The following is an 18,199-nucleotide window of genomic DNA, read 5'->3' as shown; positions in this document are numbered from 1 at the left end:
ATTTTAATTTGCTAGAATTCGCACCCTAGTATAATCATTCTATTCTCCTTGGTATTTGGGGGATGTTATCTTTACTATGAAATCTATAGCACATCTAACATCTTATTAATAGACAAACCTATACATTTACCAAGAGTTTCTCTTCTGATCTCTTTTTCATGTTATTTATTACAAGAAATGAAAATATAGGTTTATATATACATATACACACACGAAATACAAATATATAGATAAGTATACATTAGACTTATTTACATATATACACACATACATTTATATATCTATCATGTAATTTATGTAGATACAGACCAAATCAACCTTATATACATAACATACACATACACACACACACACACACACATATACTCATATATAAAGTGTCATATATTTTACACTGAAATACAGACTAGCCCTATTCCTTATATTGTGCCTTTGAACAATAAAGAAACAGAAAGCCTAACAAAGATTTGTATGTACTAATAGTAGAATCACCCTGTGGTGGAAATCTGAGGACCCATTTTCTCCTATACACAGTCAGAAACACAGTTAAACCTAATGGAGAAGAGGCCTGTCCACTTCATAGAAAAATTATTTTTCGATGAAACATTTTTACCAATCTCTACCTTGGATGCAGTGACTACTCCACAGCACTTGCTCTCCAAGATTCTGTTTACCTGTAGTAGGTGAGACAAGGTATGGGGATATGGGTAGTAAGGGGACCCCAGGAAGTTTGTGTTATTTTTATTTTTCCATTTTTACAGTCCATGCAACTATAAACCTTTGGAATAAAATGACTACATGTTGGGGGAGAGAGAGAGAGACAGACAGAGAGAGACATAAAACAAGATTAAGTCTCTACTTAGATGTTAAAAGACAATTCTTGACTGTATGCAGTGGCTCATGTCTATAATCCCAGCACTTTGGGAGGCTGAGGAGGGAGGACTGCTTGAGGCCAGAAGTCCAAGAGCAGAGCAGCCTGGGCAACAGAGCAAGACCACATCAATATTAAAAAAAAAAAATATATATATATATATATATACACACACACACACACACACACACACACACACCACACACACACACATATATACACACTATAATTATATATATGACAAGTCTTTGTGTAAACGAATGACTGATATGAGGTTCATTTCTATTTCTGAGCACCACCTACACAACGAATTTCTGAGCAATGCAACGCTGAAGAGGAGTCTAGAGATGCACTTGTGATTCTTTAATAAACACTCTGATGGGGCCAGAGAGGTGAGATCTGGAGAAAGAAAAAGTAACTCACTGATTACTGAAGAAGAGAATAGGGGTTTATTTTTCTTCATGTCTCTATCCTGGCTCCCTTTGCTTTTCATTTTCTGAAGTGCTACCATTGAAAATATCTCAAGGGTTGACTACTGGGCATGAAAAGAATCCGTGATTAAGGAGGGAATTGAGAGACCAGTTCCGTTTAGGAGTGAACATTGAGGCAAACAGAAGGAAAGAAAAGGTGGAAATACCAAGCTACGGAAGGAAGGAAGGAAGTTAACAAGGTTTTTCTCAAATGCCTATTTGTAAGTACCACTTGTATTCCAAAACTAAATTGTGCTGCCAATTGTGTATTGTTTTCTTAAATTCCTCCAGTAGCTGTTAATTCGGGGCCTAATATAAGTGGGGCTTTGAGGATCCTACTCTCAGGTCTAGTGGAACAGACAGACTGCTACTTACTCTGTAGTATGGGGACAGGGAGCAGCATTGGCATCACTCTGAATCAGAATCTGCATTTTAACAAGATCTCCAGATAATTCCTGTGTGTATTGAAGTTTTGGAAACATTTCTTTAAAGGTATCACTATAAAAGTGTTTGAAACAAATGTGCCCTGACATTATGAAAGGGCAAAGGGGGAGTCACTTAATTTGAGGGTTAAGGGAAGAGTTCGCCTTGGAGTTATAAATTAGAATCAAAGAATACATTGGAGTTAATCAAGTGAATGTATATGGTGTGGTTGGATAGTGGTCTTGGCAGAGAGAATATTCCTCAATATACACTAAAGAAAGTTCAATTTTGGGAAGTTAAAGTGTAATAAGGTAAACGGAGACGGATGATGGTAAGGGGTATGAGTGGGGGCTACTGATTTACGGTTTGGTAAACCAACTAAGGATTTGGGAATTTATCCTTTGGGTAATGTGGAGTGAGTCACTGATTGCTTTTAAGCATCTGGTTTCAGAGGGCAGAGAATGGTGTGAAGCAGGTGGCAGCAGAAAAATGCCTTAATCTTTGTCCATGGGACACAATTTCTTCAGGTCTAGGATTGAATAATTTGTATCTTAGTTCTTCTTGTTTCAGGAATACAAAAAAGTCAGTATAGTCTTTACATAGTCTTAGAAAGTTTTTACTCATTTTTTTTTTTGTTCCTAAAGGAAAGTTTTTGTTTTTTTTTTTAACAAAGCAAATATTAGTAGTAATTTGTGTGATGATAGTTCCAGTCAGCATGGACCTCACAAAGAGGCCACTGCTTGCTCTTTTCTCCTCAACTTCAAGGCAGCAACAGATGAAAGCCATAACAGTATAAAAGTCATAGTGGAACTTCTAGATTAATGTCATTTAATGCTTTATATTTAAGATATTTAATATCAGTTTCAATACAATTTTCACACTATCCAGTGCAATCCCTACTGCAAACCTTTAAACTCAGCCTGCCTTATCTGTAAACCACATACTTACTAGAGTATAAATTTGTCACCAACTTCTATGGCTGTTGAAAGCCTTTGTTGAGGTAAATGAGCACTACCATTGTCATCCAGACACACACCAACCTTGCAGGCTTTAAAACAGCTTGTACTTCAATCTAGATTTGAATTCCTGGGTGGTTGTCTCTGCTTTTAAACACTTGTGACTGAAACTGCCTTTGTGAAATTATTACAGTGAAATAAATCTAACATAGGTGACTCCATTGTGCTTCTAAACTCACAAGCTAACTGCCCTTGCTCATTCCTGGATGTAGGCCCAGATAACTACGGGAGGAATTTAGTTTACAGTTTAAATTTAAAGCAAGGATGATAACAGTCCCTTCCCCTCCTTGTTCAGACTGAAACCACCTTTGTAAAGCTAATGAAAGGCCACAAGCTTAGACTTATCGGGGGAGCATGAATTCTGCTAAGATGCAAGCATAGTTAAACAATAACCTACCCTTGGTCCCTAGCTGGTTTTCTATAATTACTTACTGCTCAGGAGTCAAGTGGCCAGAGGTCACAAGATTTATAACTTCTCCAGTTGCTTCCCAAGACTGGTCTTGGATATAATTTTCAGACATTTTTGCATCCTGGCAGACAAACTGATGCCACCTGAACCTGGGACCCATACCAAGGAACTGACTTGACTGGTCCTGTGATGACCTCAAACCAGAAACTGACTCAGTGCACAAAGACAGTTTCAACATCCCTATGGTTTGATTCCCAGCCAATCAGTAGCACCTACTCCCTAGCTCCTTGTCCATCAAATTATCATTAAAAACCCTAGTTTCTGAGTTCTTGTGGAGGTCGATTTGAGAAATGCATACTATCCTTCAGCTCAGCTGCTTTGTGAGAATTAAACTCATCCTCTACTGCAACACTGCTGTCTCAGTGTATTGGCTTTACTGTGCAGCAGGCAAGAAGAACCAATAGGGTTTGTAACACCTCTGGGCTGTCCATACTTAGTAGTGATAGGGAACCATCTTTGTTTTTTTACTTCAGTCTTATGCCTGTTACTTCTTTACTGATTTGTTTGATCTCTGGTTCATACACCTTGACTCAGATATTTCAGACAGGAACACTTAAGCTCAGCTGAAGCTCCCTGGAACCTAACAATCATACGGGGCAAATAAGTCAAGACAGTGTTAACACCCCCATGTTCCACACAAATGAGAAATAACAGAAAATGTTTCTTAATATTTTGGTGATCCAGATTCCTTATACCAGGGAAATAATATGCAAATCATTTTTTTTAAAAAAAGGTTTTTAAAATCCAATTATCAAAACTGCCATTCTGTGGTCTCAAGTAAAATGCAAATTTTATTTTAGAGACTAAGAAGTATAATGGGAGGCACAAAAGAGATTTCCAAATTTATGATTAAAAGAAACTTACATGTAAATGTAATTAAGAGCAAACTAATACTCCTAATTTTCTGTAGTTTTTGTTTAGCATACAAAATCATAATGACATTTTGAGTATGGCTATTCACTTGAGAAAGAGAGAGTATGATTTCATTATCATCATAATCATCAATCATCATAGCTAACACTTATAAAATAGTAGGTCTGTATACCTTTAAAATAGTTTACATGTATTAATTTATTTAATCTTCACAATAATCCTCTAAGGAAGTTCTGATTGCCTTTACATTTCAGATGAAGAAACTAAGTCAACGGGTAGTTAAATATTGTCCCCAACATTACACAGGTATTAGGTAGCATAGCTGCCCTTGAGTAGTCTTGAAAATGTGAGTAATTGATTCCAAGTAGAATGGCTTAGAGGACTTTTAAAGTCAGAGAGGTCTGAGTTCAAAACTTGGCTCTAAGGCCTAAAGTACAACTGCTTGGTCAAAGAGATTAACTTCTCAGAACTTTAACTTGTTCGTTTGTAAAACAGAAACCATATCTTCTACTAATAGGTTCCTGGGAGGATGAAAAAGGCTGTGAAAGTGCCTACCATCAGTTCAGGGACACAGGATGGCCTCAGTAAAGGTTAATTGCTTTTATTATTATATTACATTTCTAATTACATCTCTGTTGGTTAGAGCAATCAGGGTTTCTTCCCAAAATATGATTTATAGACGATGAATTTAGTTCAATTATTTACATTTCAAAGTTATAAATATTTTCAATAAAATTTAGAACCATGTACTATGTATTCCTGGGCTCATTGGACTGAGTGTATTGAATCATAAGATAATTATTAGGAAAAACAATGATAGCTGTGATTTATAGAAGTAAATGCAAATGTAGCTGGCAAAGGGAAGGAGAGTTGAATGTGTGTTGGATTCAGCAACTGTCCTCAACTCTGGAGGGCTAAACTGTACTAGCTGAGATGTCTTCAGGGTAGCTCAGGGTTGCTCTTAAAAGCTAATCCAGGCCAGGCACGGTGGTTAATGCCTATAATCCCAGTACTTTGGGAGGCCGAGGCGAGTGGATCACTTGAGCCCAGGAGTTCGAGATTAGCCTGGGCAACATGGTAAAACTCTGTCTCTACAAAAAAAATAGCTGATTGTGGTGGTGTGCAACTGTAGTCCCAGCTACTTGGGATGCTGAGGTGGGCGGATCGCTTGAGCCCAGGAGGCGGAGGTAGCAGTGAGCCGTAATCATGCCACTGTACTCCAGCCTGGGCGACAGAACCAGACCCTGTCTCAAAATAATAATAATACTTTTTTTAAAAAAAGCTAATCCAGCAGGCATTTTCCAAATCCCCCGAAAACCTCACAGACCTGTGATAGTCTCATTGACAGAGATATGAACCAGAGAAACCTGGGCCTACAAAGATAACAGTGTTAAATTTAACCCTAATCTCCACCCCATCCTCATTCTCAAAAAAACAGAAAGCAGACAAACAGTGGGCCCTTCTGTCTTGACTAGCTCCATTGTTTTGTTCCCTGCCCTCAGAACCTTTCCTGTTATCGCCACTCTGCTTTGTCAAGCTCCACTGGCTGCTGTTGTTTCTTGTGCACCATATCCAAACTTGGACTTTCTGTTTTTCTAAGTTCTTCTATGTCCAGCTGCTTCTCTTATGTGTATGTGTTGGAGCCCATTATTTTGGAATGTGAAAAATGGATGCATGTCTTCTTGCTCTTGTCCAAGCAGTTTTATTCCATTCCCTTTGGTATAAAGGGAAAGTCTGAAGTCATGAAAAGAGGCTAAAATGGCTCTGTCAGGCTTCATAAGTTGGAGTCCCTGCTGTACTTCTTACTAGGAGTATCATCAAGTTACTTAAACTCTGAGGGATTCAGATTCTTTGTCTGTAAAATGGGGAGAATAATTGTAACTGTATCATCAGATGACTGTGAAGATTAAATGAACTGATAGTTTTTAACTTTAGAAAAGGAACTGGCAGTTCAAAAAGGGTAACCATCATCATTTATTAGTGCGTTCCTTCATAATGTCAACATCCCAGCTAAACGAAACTTTCCCATGAATATCTCTTTCTTTAAGAAGTCCTAACTGAGTTTTCCTCCCATACCCAAGACAATGTTGAACTTTACCCAAGACCAATGATCTTGGAAAACAGTCAAGTTTAATAAATCCCCACATCCTTTTGTGTTTTGGGAAATGGCTTACTGCACAGAACCACCCTGCTTCACATTTGTTCCCCTGGCTTGCCTATGACAGGGCCATACCAAAAGACTCAGAATTCCCACTCCTTGCCTCATAGATAATTATGAACTGTTTTGCCCCCAGTGATCAATCAGAATATAATGCTTCTTAAAGAAAGATGGTTAACATTCTGTCCTTCCTCTAGATCCCTGAGCTTTGCACCACCTTAGCCTGAGGCAGCATATAATCCCTCTTAATAGCCCCCTTCCAGAGAGTATACTGGCTTTAGGATTACATATTCTGGGATCCACTGTCACATCTTGCCACTCCCTTTCATCCCACTTCCCTACATCTGCTTTTTTTTTTCTTTCCAGCCTTGTTTACTCCTCCCTATGAAAGAAAAATCCTTTTGCCTAACTTTGAAAGGCTTGTAGATCTTATAGTTAGAGTAGCTTCCCAATTGCAATAGTCTCCCCACCTTACAAAGTCTGGATTTTTATTTTTAATTTGACATTCCCAGTCCAGATTTCACTCTCTTTCAAGGACAAATTCAAATTCCACTTGGGCAGGAAACTTTTCATGATCATCTCAGAATTCCCACCACCCTTTATGATCATTTATCTCATACCACTTTTCATCTTGCACCCTATTGTGTGCATAATTTACCTCTTCTGCTCAATAATATCTGCTCGAAGAGGTCTCTGCTTGATTCATCCTTTGATGTTTCACACTGTCCAGCACAGCACATCAATAAGAACTCAGTCAATTTTTGTAAAGGAATGAAGAATGAATTTAGTACATCTACACTGTCTATCAAATTGAAGTATAGGGTAAAATGCAGTCAACAAATAGTACACTCTAAACTAGTATGTCATCTATGAGCCAGTTTAAATTAGATAGTATATGCAAGGTGCTTAGAGTGGTGCATATAGTAGACATTCAATAATCATCATCATGATTAACATCATCAAATTCTCATCTGCCTTAAAGAGATGCTCATGTAATTGAGAATACCCAACTTATATAATCATTATGACTGAAACTAACCAGGGAATATTAATTGAATTGTTTTTATCCATCTTATAAAATTTAAGTTATAATTTTACCATGGTTTGAATCACAGTAATAAAAATGGACTGTGACAAACTATTCTGGCGTTGACACCAGAATAGATGTATAGCGAACCTATATTGTTTTCAGTTGTAAACCAAAAAGTATCTGAGACAAGTCTCAATCAATTTAGAAGTTTCTTTTGCCAAGGTCGAGGACATGTCCATGACACAACCTCAGGACATCCTGACAATATATGCCCAAGGTGGTTGGGCTACAGCTTGGCTTTATACGTTTTAGGGAGACAAAAGACATAAATCGATAAATGGAAAATGTACTTTGGTTTGGTCCAGAAAGGCAGGACAACTTGAAGCCATTGTGTGTGTGTTGTGGGGGTGCTTCCAGGTAGTAGGTGGATTCAAAGATTTTGTGATTAGCAATTGGTGGAAAGAATTTACCTAATACTTGGAATCAATAGAAGGAATGTCTGGGTTAAGATAAGGAATTATAGAGACCCAAATTCTTATTATGCAGATGAAGCCTCCAGGTAGCAGGCTTTAGAGAGAATCAATTGTAAATGTTTCTTATCAGGCTTAAAGAGTCTAGTTCTGTCAGTCTTCAGGTCTCTGTGTTAATGCTAATGCTGGTTAGCCTAAATATCAAAGGGAGGAAAGTATAATGAGGCATATCCAACCACCCATTTCATCAAGGCCTGAACTAATATTTCAGGTTTCCTTTAGAATGCTCTTGGCCGAAAGGAGGGGTCCATTCTGTTGGTTGTGGGGCTTAGAATTTTATTTTTGGTTTACGTAGGTTTTTCATCTTGTAGTTGTTTTAATGCAACAGAGGGAGGAAACAAGCATTTACAGAGAGTTTATTACAGGCTAGGTATTGTACCAGGTGCCTAAATATAATTTAACTCTCATTACCATTTTATATAAATGAAAGAAATTAACTCTAAAAGTCAACTTGCCCTTGGCATTTTAGAAAAAGAAAAAAATATCATTTACATCGCAACCCAGGCATCATCAGCTTTCAGAGATTTGCTCTTTAAAGAATAGCTTTCTGCCTTACCTAACACTATGAAGAGATACACCATTTGGGAAATCTGCTAAAATCAGAATAGTGTAAACTTTTAAACACTTTACTGTATTAGAAAGTTTCAGCCTTGAAAGGAACTGTAGGGTTCTGTAGCCTATGATGGGGTTCAAAAACTGATACCCCAAATATGGCACTTTAACATGCTGAACTGAAAAAGCAGTCTCATAGCCTCTCTGATTCCCTCCCTCTCCCCGCCCGCAAATGACTCTCTCAAGCCAGGAGGAAGCTGTTCTTTGAAGTTCTTTTATATGTCTAAAGTCCAAACTCACCAAAAAGGATAACTGTTGTTTCTTCCCCTCTGTGGAAGACTAAGCTGTCTCTCAGGCTCATTCAAATTCCAAAGAGAACTATTTACAACTTAATTAATCTCTGCTCCCAGATGGGTTCTATTCTCCCTAAGGATCCTTTATTGTCCCTCACCAAAATTCCTCTTCTCTCCACTCCCATAACCTGTTTGACCAGGATGGCATATAAGCTTCTGAACTCCATTGGCAAGATGGGTAATCACCCTGGTTCTCCTCATGTACACGTTAATAAATGTATATGTCTTTTTTCCAATTAATCTGCTTTCTGTGAGTTGATTTTTCAGGGTATCTTCAGAGGGTGAAGGCGAAGTCTTTACCTTGGCTCCCAAACATACAAGTAAGAATTAAAATATTTGCCTAAGTCCTGTACCAGGCTGGAAACAGGACTATAACTGAAGTCACACCACTCGAATTCAGACTCTTTTTCTATGGCACTGGCTCACATGATTTATAAAATCCGTTCTGTATCATTTTTGGGGAATTTAAGTTGTTTCTCATATTGTACTATTATGGATAATACTACATTAAAGGACAGCTTAATGAGTTGCTTCTCCGTCTTACACACTAATGCTTAGAAAATATGCCCTTCCCAGACCAGAGATTTTTTTTTCTCTCTCTCTCTCTTATGGCTTAGTCTCTTTCCCTTCTGCCTTCTTTGCCAGATTTTTTTTTTCTGTTACTCTCTTATTTTTCCTGTGTATGTTTTTTGCTAGCATCAGTCTTCTAAGTGAGACAGCCAAGTAATAAAGGGGAAAGGGGTTCTTGGAGAACCTACAACTGGCCTGCAAACTGGGAGAACAGGGGTGGGGGTATGTGTGGGAGTGTGGAGATGAGGGAAGTTCATGCCCTTTGCAGCGGGGAGGAGCCTGGCCTCTCCTGTTCTGGGGTGGTAACCCTGGGATTCGTTTGCTGAGGTGGAGAGCCCCTTAGCAGGACCCCATCTCACTTTGCTGTGTTGTTTTTCCTTTTTCCTTTTTGCCCAATAAATTCCATTTTTCCCACCCTTCTACTGTGTCTAGGAACCTAATCTTTCCTGGTCATGTGACAAGAACCTGGTTTCTAGCTGAACTAAGGAAAAAGTCCTACAACACAAGTTTCCTTAATGTTCTAATTTATGTTTTTCACATTGTGAATCTTTTTGAAGCTTTTGACTTTAAAACATTCTCCTGTGTTTTATGAATGAATTACCAGAGCTGTGCATGCTTTTAAAAACACTTCAATTGACCCTATATAAAGAATAAATTTTGTGCTGACTTAAAAAGAAAACCCTATCATCAGAATTATTTTGAAGAGAGAACAGTTGTTATGGCTCATTAGGATTACTACCTACTAATTCAAGAACAATGAATATACAAAGACTTTCAAGTAAAATAGTTATATTTTAAATTATTTTTATAAATATGCTGAAAGCTCTCAAATAATTACTAAGAAGTTTGTGATAAAGACTAAAATCACATTTAGCTATCTACAATAGCATATATTTCTAAAATACATTCCCAACTCAGCTTTTGCTTCTTAAACATTTCAAAAGTACTTATTAATCATCTTTTCTCTCTATGCTAAATAATGCTGAAGACAAAGTCGTGGCTCGAGGGCCTTACAGGCTAGTGTGAAAGAGTAGGAATATATCCAATTGGCCAAATCACTGTGGAGGGGGAAAAAAAAAGTGTCAAAAAGCAAACTGACCACTAAGGAAAATGGGACTGTCCAGATCTAGGAGAGAGGACTGAAGGTTGACCAGAAGAGATGGGTTTTTGATTTGGCTGTTGAAAAATGTATAGACTGAACATTCAGAGATCTGGTAAGTGCACAGCAGATGGAGAAACCGTGTAGAAAGAAGCATTCAAACAGGAAAGTGGCAGCTGTGTAGCTTAGCAGTTTCAGTTCTAGACCATTTGTGACTTTACAATAAATTTCTCTTTTATTCAAATGACTTTGCATTGGTAAAACTTGCCTAACACTGCTATTTAGGGTAAGGCTTTCTGCCATTCAAGTAAACCTCACCATTTCAGTGATTTAATTTAACTGAGACTCATTTTTCACTCCTGAAGTCATTCAGTGACAGTCTTTCTGGTCAGTGACCAAATTCCCCCCATTATGTGATTTAGAGAACTGGGCACCTTCCATCTGTTAAAACCTTGGCATTTTCTGCATCCAGTAATTGATGGAGAAAGAAAGACAGGGAAAAAGCATATCTACTTCGTCATTACATCGGCTCAGAAATGACATTCCTTCCCTTATACTCATTGATAAGAACTAGTCACATGGTTCCACCTAGAAGCAAGAGGGGCTGGGAAATTGAATTCCTGGCTGAGCAGCTGCTCCACAGCAACAGCTCTATACTAACCAATAAGAGTCTCCTCTGCCACACCCACCCACTAGAAACTATTTCCAAAGTACAGAAATACATATAAAAAAAAATCTTAAACTCCTATTGGAGGTACATTTGGTATGTTTACATGACAGAGCAACAGCTGCATTGAAGTGGAAGATTTAACCACTACTAACTGAGCATTGTTGAAATACTCTGTAATTATGCTCTAGAACTCTGAATGTTATAAACAAACAAAAAAAGCACACATTTTAAAAATTATCTGAGTAGGCCGGGCACGGTGGCTCACGCCTGTAATCCCAGCATTTTGGGAGGCCGAGGCAGGTGAATCACCTGAGGTCAGGAGTTCAAGACCAGCTTGGCCAACATGGTGAAACGCCATCTCTACTAAAAATACAAAAATTAGCCAGGCCTGGTGGTGGGCACCTGTAATCCCAGCTACTTGGGAGGCTGAGACTGGAGAATCACTTGAACCTGGGAGGCAGAGGTTGCAGTGAGCCGAGATCATGCCATTGCACTCCAGCCTGGGTGATAAGAGCGAAACTCCGGCTCAAAAAAAAAAAATTATCTGAGTATTTTCCTGGACTTAATGACTAGAGATTATTTGAATGAGAAGAAGTATATGTCATTACGTATATGTAATTAATTATTTTGTCTTACTTCCTACATATATCTTTTCTGCAAACTAACTGCCTGGCCTTTGCTTCAGTCCTTCATCCGCCATCCAGAAGAGTGCGTCTCAAACTATCTGGGTTAAAGATCTACTTCACTGTATTATTTCCAATCTTCATTTTGAACAGCACCAGAAGTAGCTATAACTTCTTAACTTCATCATAAACAACAAATACAGATCTTTAAAGAACACATTCATTTATACAATTAGATTTTATAAATAGCTTGCGAAAGTATAAAATTATCGCTCTGAGTGTAATTTTATTTCTTACTAACTGTTTATCAAATGACAATGTTGAAAAAATGACACATGAAAAGGCAGGTCGACACTATTGGGTTTATTTAACTCAAAGACAAATTAGATTAACATAAAATGATCTGATTATATACCCCAAATGGAAAACATCATCCAAACTACTTCATTATATTTGTATTCAGCCTTTTGTTTTAATTTAATTTTAGCAATGTCATAACCAACTAATGAATAGTAAATAGTTTACTACCTATTTGCTGCCCCCATAATATACCGTTTTAATATTAATGGTTATTTTTCATATATCTTCTACTTCACTTCCTTCATGTTTGGTGCTGATAACTATTATTGACTTATTATTCTGAAAGAGTTATATCATTAACTAGCTCAATTACGCCATAGCAACAATATCTAATTGGAAACATTCTGTTTTCAGGTTACATTTTGAGTAGTGGACTTATAAAAGTTGATACACAGAAACATGATACATTGATAATCAAGTTTGCTTTTAAAGGTTTAAAATATATTTTATTTTTTTGGCCGGGCGCAGTGGCTCACGCCTGTAATCCCAGCACTTTGGGAGGCTGAGGTGGGAAGATCAGGAGGTCAGGAGTTCGAGTCCAGCCTGACCAACATGGTGAAACCCCATCTCTACTAAAAAAATACAAAAATTAGTGGGGCGTGGTGGCGTGGGCCTGTAATCCCAGCTACTCAGGAGGCTGAAGCAGAAGAATCGCTTGAAACCTGGGAGGCAGAGGTTGCAGTGAGCCTAGATCATACCACTGCACTCCAGCCTGGGCGACAGAGCAAGACTCCATCTCAAAAAAAAAAAAAAAAAAAAAAAAAAAAAAAAATATATATATATATATATATATATATATATTACTTTTTTAAAAAAGAACACGTTTCTCTGTGCTTCTCTCATCCTTAAATTGACAGCACAAGCCTCAATTTAAAATAAAAGCTCAGTGTGTGCTTTATAATCATAGCTAAAATTTTGAAAACCAAAATATTTAAGTAAATATTAGAAATTAGAAGACTCTTAAGGTGGGTAGTAGAAATAGTAGCATTTAAATTCATGTGTAGAGTATGCTTCAAGATTTGGTGAATAAAGCAAATATGTTCTTCAAATGATGGCAGTATGTAAACAGAACATAATTATCTAATGGAACTTTAACAATAAGTACTCATTAAAAGTTCCAAAATTTCTATCATTACCATCAGAAGACAGTAGTGACTATATACAGCATTTCTGTTTTAAAAATAATATTCACAAAAGTTGTATTTTTTCTTCCCTGAAAAACATATTGCAATTATCACTTGAGACATTGTCCACGATATTTGTAAATAATCTTTGATGCCATTTATATACCAGAATTCCTGGTTGATATGTTGGAGTGGAACCCGATGATCAACCCAACAAATGATAAAGAAATATATAGTAAGGTCTTCTAATTAAGGCATAGAGTAAGCTACTTCTTTACATCTTACATAGAATTCATAATGTCTTTAATTTGCATATTCATATTGAACTGCCCATTTACAATTCATTGGATTTTTAGGTCCTCCAGATGGAACAACAGATGCTAATATAATGACTAAAAGACTTGGTCAAGCATTTTAAGAAATGAAAACATTAAATCTCTTATGATGCAAAAGTTATATATTTTGACATGAAAAAAACCAACTCCATTTTCATGCAGTTTTCTCAAAAACAGTTTTTAGAAATTCTTCTAAATATATGTTACAAAATATCTACATCAATTGCAAGTTAGGAGTTACCTCTTGGTTTTATCATCAAGAAAGAGCCTTCAATATTGTGGTAAAGGCAAGGGAAAACTAACCCTGGGATATAATTAGTGGACCTTTTCATAGCGTAAAAATAATAGAAGCTCTTCAAAATAGTTTGAACAGTTTAAAAATAGCATTCATTATTTTAAATTCCTTTATGTAATTATTAAACTGTCATATCAAAACCTAATGTTTTGATTTTTTAAATTGCTCCCTATTTTTTAAACTACAAAATATTAGGAAAAATGAACCATAAAAATTTTAACATAATAAAAAAATTACTAGCGTCTCAGTGACCTTCCTCCAATTTGTCTATGCCTGAACATGCCTCAAATGGGTTTCTGTCATATTTTTAAAACCTCCAAAGAATACAGCACCAAAAGTCTTCCCTATTATTGAGCAGTGTTTTTTGCTTGTTTGTTTTTTCCAGGAACTATCCTTAAATGCTAAAATCACAGAGCAATAAATTTAATCAATATTTTTTAAAAAACAATTTGTAAATCCTCATGAAACTCATTACCTGCTGTATTTTTAATGTAGTCACCCTTTGCTGCTCTTCCATTATTCTGAACACTTCCAGTACTTAACATCTTATTATGGCACATCATTGAGGTTTTCGTTGCTGTTTGTTTGTTTGTTTTGAGACGGAGTCTAACTCTGTTGCCCAGGCTGGAGTGCAGTGGCGCGATTTTGGCTCACTGCAACCTCTGCCCCCCAAGTTCAAGTGATTCTCATGCCTCGGCTTCCCGAGTAGCTGGGACTACAGGTGTGTGCCACCACACCCAGCTAATTTTTGTATTTTTAGTAGAAACAAGGTGTCACCATGTCTCGAACTCCTGATCTCAGGTGATCTGCCTGCCTCGGCCTCCCAAAGTGCTAGGATTACAGTCGTGAGTGAGCCAATGCGCCCAGCCCAGAGTTTTTTAAAATCCAAATAATAGTAATATTCTCAGTTCCTCTAACCTTTCCTATTTTGTAAACCTCTAGTTATTAGTGTACCATTATCCACATTTCTACCTAAGCTCTCACTGCTCCTGGTAATCTGGTGTCTAGGAAAGAAGAAAAACAAATCTGAGACCCCATTAAGTATAATACACAAAGTGAGTATAATAAGAAATTAGCTTGTGGTTTTATTTGTTTTCTTAATCTTGCATACATTAAGCTGTCAGAGTTTAGTTTGTTAACAAAAACTCCCATATTGAAGGAGTAGCATGGTTATACTGCTATTGCAGTGACTCAGTTGTTGATTCTATGCATTGTTGTTCATTTTGAAAAATAATATAATAGAAATTTATTCAAATTAATAATGGGATGATACAACATCATTAAATCCAATGGGAACCTACTGCTTAAACAAATCAACTTGGTTTTATTTATACCAAGTAACAAATTTCTTGCCACTAAGTGGCAAAAATAAAATTAAAACTATAAGAGCTGTATATATAAAATTGGTTTAATGGCTGGGCACGGCGGTTCACGCCTGTAATCCCAGCACTTTGGGAGGCCAAGGTGGGTGGATCACAACGTCAGGAGTTCAAGACCGTCCTGGCTAAAACGGTGAAACCCCGCCTCTACTAAAAATACAAAAAATTAGCCAGGCGTGGTGGCATGCGCCTGTAATCCCAGCTACTTGGGAGGCTGAGGCAGGAGAACCACTTGAACCCGGGAGGCAGAGGTTGCAGTGAGCCGAGACTGCACCACTGCACTCCAGCCTGGGCAACAGAGCGAGACTCTGTCTCAAAAAAAAAAAAAAACCAAATTGGTTAATAATTCTCTATCCAATGGAAATACATATTTATATATATATTATATAGATCTATGTATACACACATTCATGTGCATGTAGATATAGGCATCATCACACTGAGACATCTAATTCACTTATTAAACCATAAAGAAATGTATCTCACTCAATATCACATAAGTTTTAAACAGGTTTTAGTGGTGACACTAGATGCTAAGTTTAGTCTTCATATTTTAACGAGTTTGCATGGAATAATGAACTAAATGCTTTTAGCTCTGAGGTTACAGTCATCTTTATTAATGGTACCTAGAGACTTAATTGTCATAAAATATGTTGGAATCTTTCTTCAAGATTCTACATCCTTATTATGTTATATTTTACTCTTAAAACTTTTACTTTTAGATGTGTAGTCATCTAACCTCACCAGAAATACATCCTCCTAGAGTACATTTTCAATCTTTGATTTGATGAGACTGAGAAGATAAAGTTGAACAATAGAAGTTTCTTTAGCTTATCTTGCTAATCTTTCCACACCAGAGACTCTGTATTGAAACAGGTGCAATATTGAGTTTTCAGTCAATTTTGCTGATGTCAAAACTAAAAGCAGTTAATATAAAGTGCCGACATAATGGTTTGAGCTTCATAAGTTTTACAGAAAAATCAATACCTGTCAAAGTAGAGAGCCAACATGAAGTAGAGAAAAGATGATCTTTAAAAAAAAATCTTTGATATGATATTTTTCTTTTTTGGGTGAGAGTCTCATTCCCATAGCCTGGACCTCTTGGGCTCAAGCGATTCTCCCACCTCAGCCTCCTGAGTAGCAGGAACTACAGACATGCACCACCATGCCCAGCTAATTCTTTGTATTTTTTTGTAGAGATAGGGTTTCCCCACGTTGCACAGGCTGGTCTTAAACTCCTGGGCTCAAGTGGTCCTCTCGCCTCAGCCTCCCAAAGTGCTGGGTTTACAGGTGCAAGCCACCGCACTTGGCAAATAATTTTAAAAATACACTCCAAACTATTAAGAACAGCCATTTATTTTCAAACGAACCTTTTTTTGTGTGGTAAGATATATAAGATAAAAGTTACCATTTTAACCAATTTTAAGTGTACAATTAAATGGCATTAAATACATTCAAAATGTTGTGCTACCATCACCTTTATCCATCTCTTGAACTTTTTTTTATCATCCCAAACTGAATCTCTGTTAACTACTGAACAATAACTTCCCATTCCCCTGTTCCCCAACCTTTAATAATCTCTACTCTATTTTCTGTCTCTATGAATTTGCCTATTCTAGGTACCTCATATGAGAGGAATCATGATCAAATGGGTCTTTGGAATGTTAACCACAAAAAAGAAATCAGTTTTGTAAAATAGAAAATAATATTATTGCCAAAAAAAGTATAGAAAAATGTTCCCCTGATTTCTTAGATGCAAATAAGTGATTGTAATAGTCAATAAGACATATATTAATATAGGGGCACACACACACATATATATACACATACATACGTATGTATGCACGTGTATACATATAAATATATATAATCATATCAAAAGTAGAAATGCACATATTCATTATTTATCCCAGTTAAAGACATTGAAATTCATTTGTTAGTAGCTTGCACACAAATAAGATATTCTGAATTTTCTCCACACATATAAACCATTACTTAATGGTCAATGAATGTTAGTCAATAATTGTATTGATGATAATCAGTGACATTTGACGGAATAGATTAAGATTATAAATATTATAGGGACATGGATGAAGCTGGAAACGATCATTCTCAGCAAACTATCACAAGGACAAAAAACCAAACACCGCATGTTCTCACTCATAGGTGGGAATTGAACAACGAGAACACATGGACACAGGAAGGGAAACATCACACACCGGGACCTGTTGTGGGGTGGGGGGAGGGGGGAGGGATAGCATTAGGAGATATACCTAATGTTAAATGACGAGTTAATGGGTGCAGCACACCAACATGGCACATGTATACATATGTAACAAACCTGCACGTTGTGCACATGTACCCTAAAACTTAAAGTATAATAATAAAAAAAGATTATAAATATTAAAATTACATTAACTGAAACAAACCACGTGTATTAGTCTGTTCTCACGCTGCTAATAAATACCTGAGACTGGGTAATTTATAAAGGAAAGCGGTTTAATGGACTCACAGTTCCACATGGCTGGGAAATCATGGCAGAAGATGAAGGAAGAGCAAAGCGGTGCCTTACATGGCAGCAGGCAAGAGAGCGTCTGCAGGGGAACTCCCCTTTTATAAACCTATCAGATCTCGTGAGACTTACTATCACGAGAACAGCATGGGAAAGACCCGCCCCCATGACTCAATTACCTCTAACGGGGTCCCTCCCACAAGATGTGGGAATTATGGGAGCTACAATTTAAGATGAAATTTGGGTGAGGACATAGCCAAACCATATCACCAAGGTAAAGATTCAAAAATCAAACCAAATCATGGCAGTAGCCACTTCCATTTGTATATTCCTTCACAGTCCGGTTTGATACAACTGCGCTAATTTACCCCTCACCAAAGCACTGTGAGTGATGACTATTCACAGTCTCAACACTAAGACAACATTTAATGAAGACAGATAACTTAGTTAATGTCATTGAGCCCAGGCATGGCAGCTCCACCAATGG

The 18,199-nt window shown here is 37.1% G+C and overlaps 1 protein-coding gene across 1 annotated transcript in view; it reads right to left on the bottom strand.

Moving 5' to 3' along the window:
* The window catches only part of IL1RAPL1 (interleukin 1 receptor accessory protein like 1), a 1,375,176-nt gene that overhangs the window by 528,095 nt on the left and 828,882 nt on the right, over positions 1-18,199 (bottom strand). The gene's annotated exons all lie outside the window — the stretch shown is intronic.

Source organism: Gorilla gorilla, chromosome X, assembly GCF_029281585.2.
Source record: "Gorilla gorilla gorilla isolate KB3781 chromosome X, NHGRI_mGorGor1-v2.1_pri, whole genome shotgun sequence".
Classification (NCBI taxonomy): Eukaryota; Metazoa; Chordata; class Mammalia; order Primates; family Hominidae; genus Gorilla; species Gorilla gorilla.
This window is presented reverse-complemented; position numbering and strand designations above follow the sequence as displayed.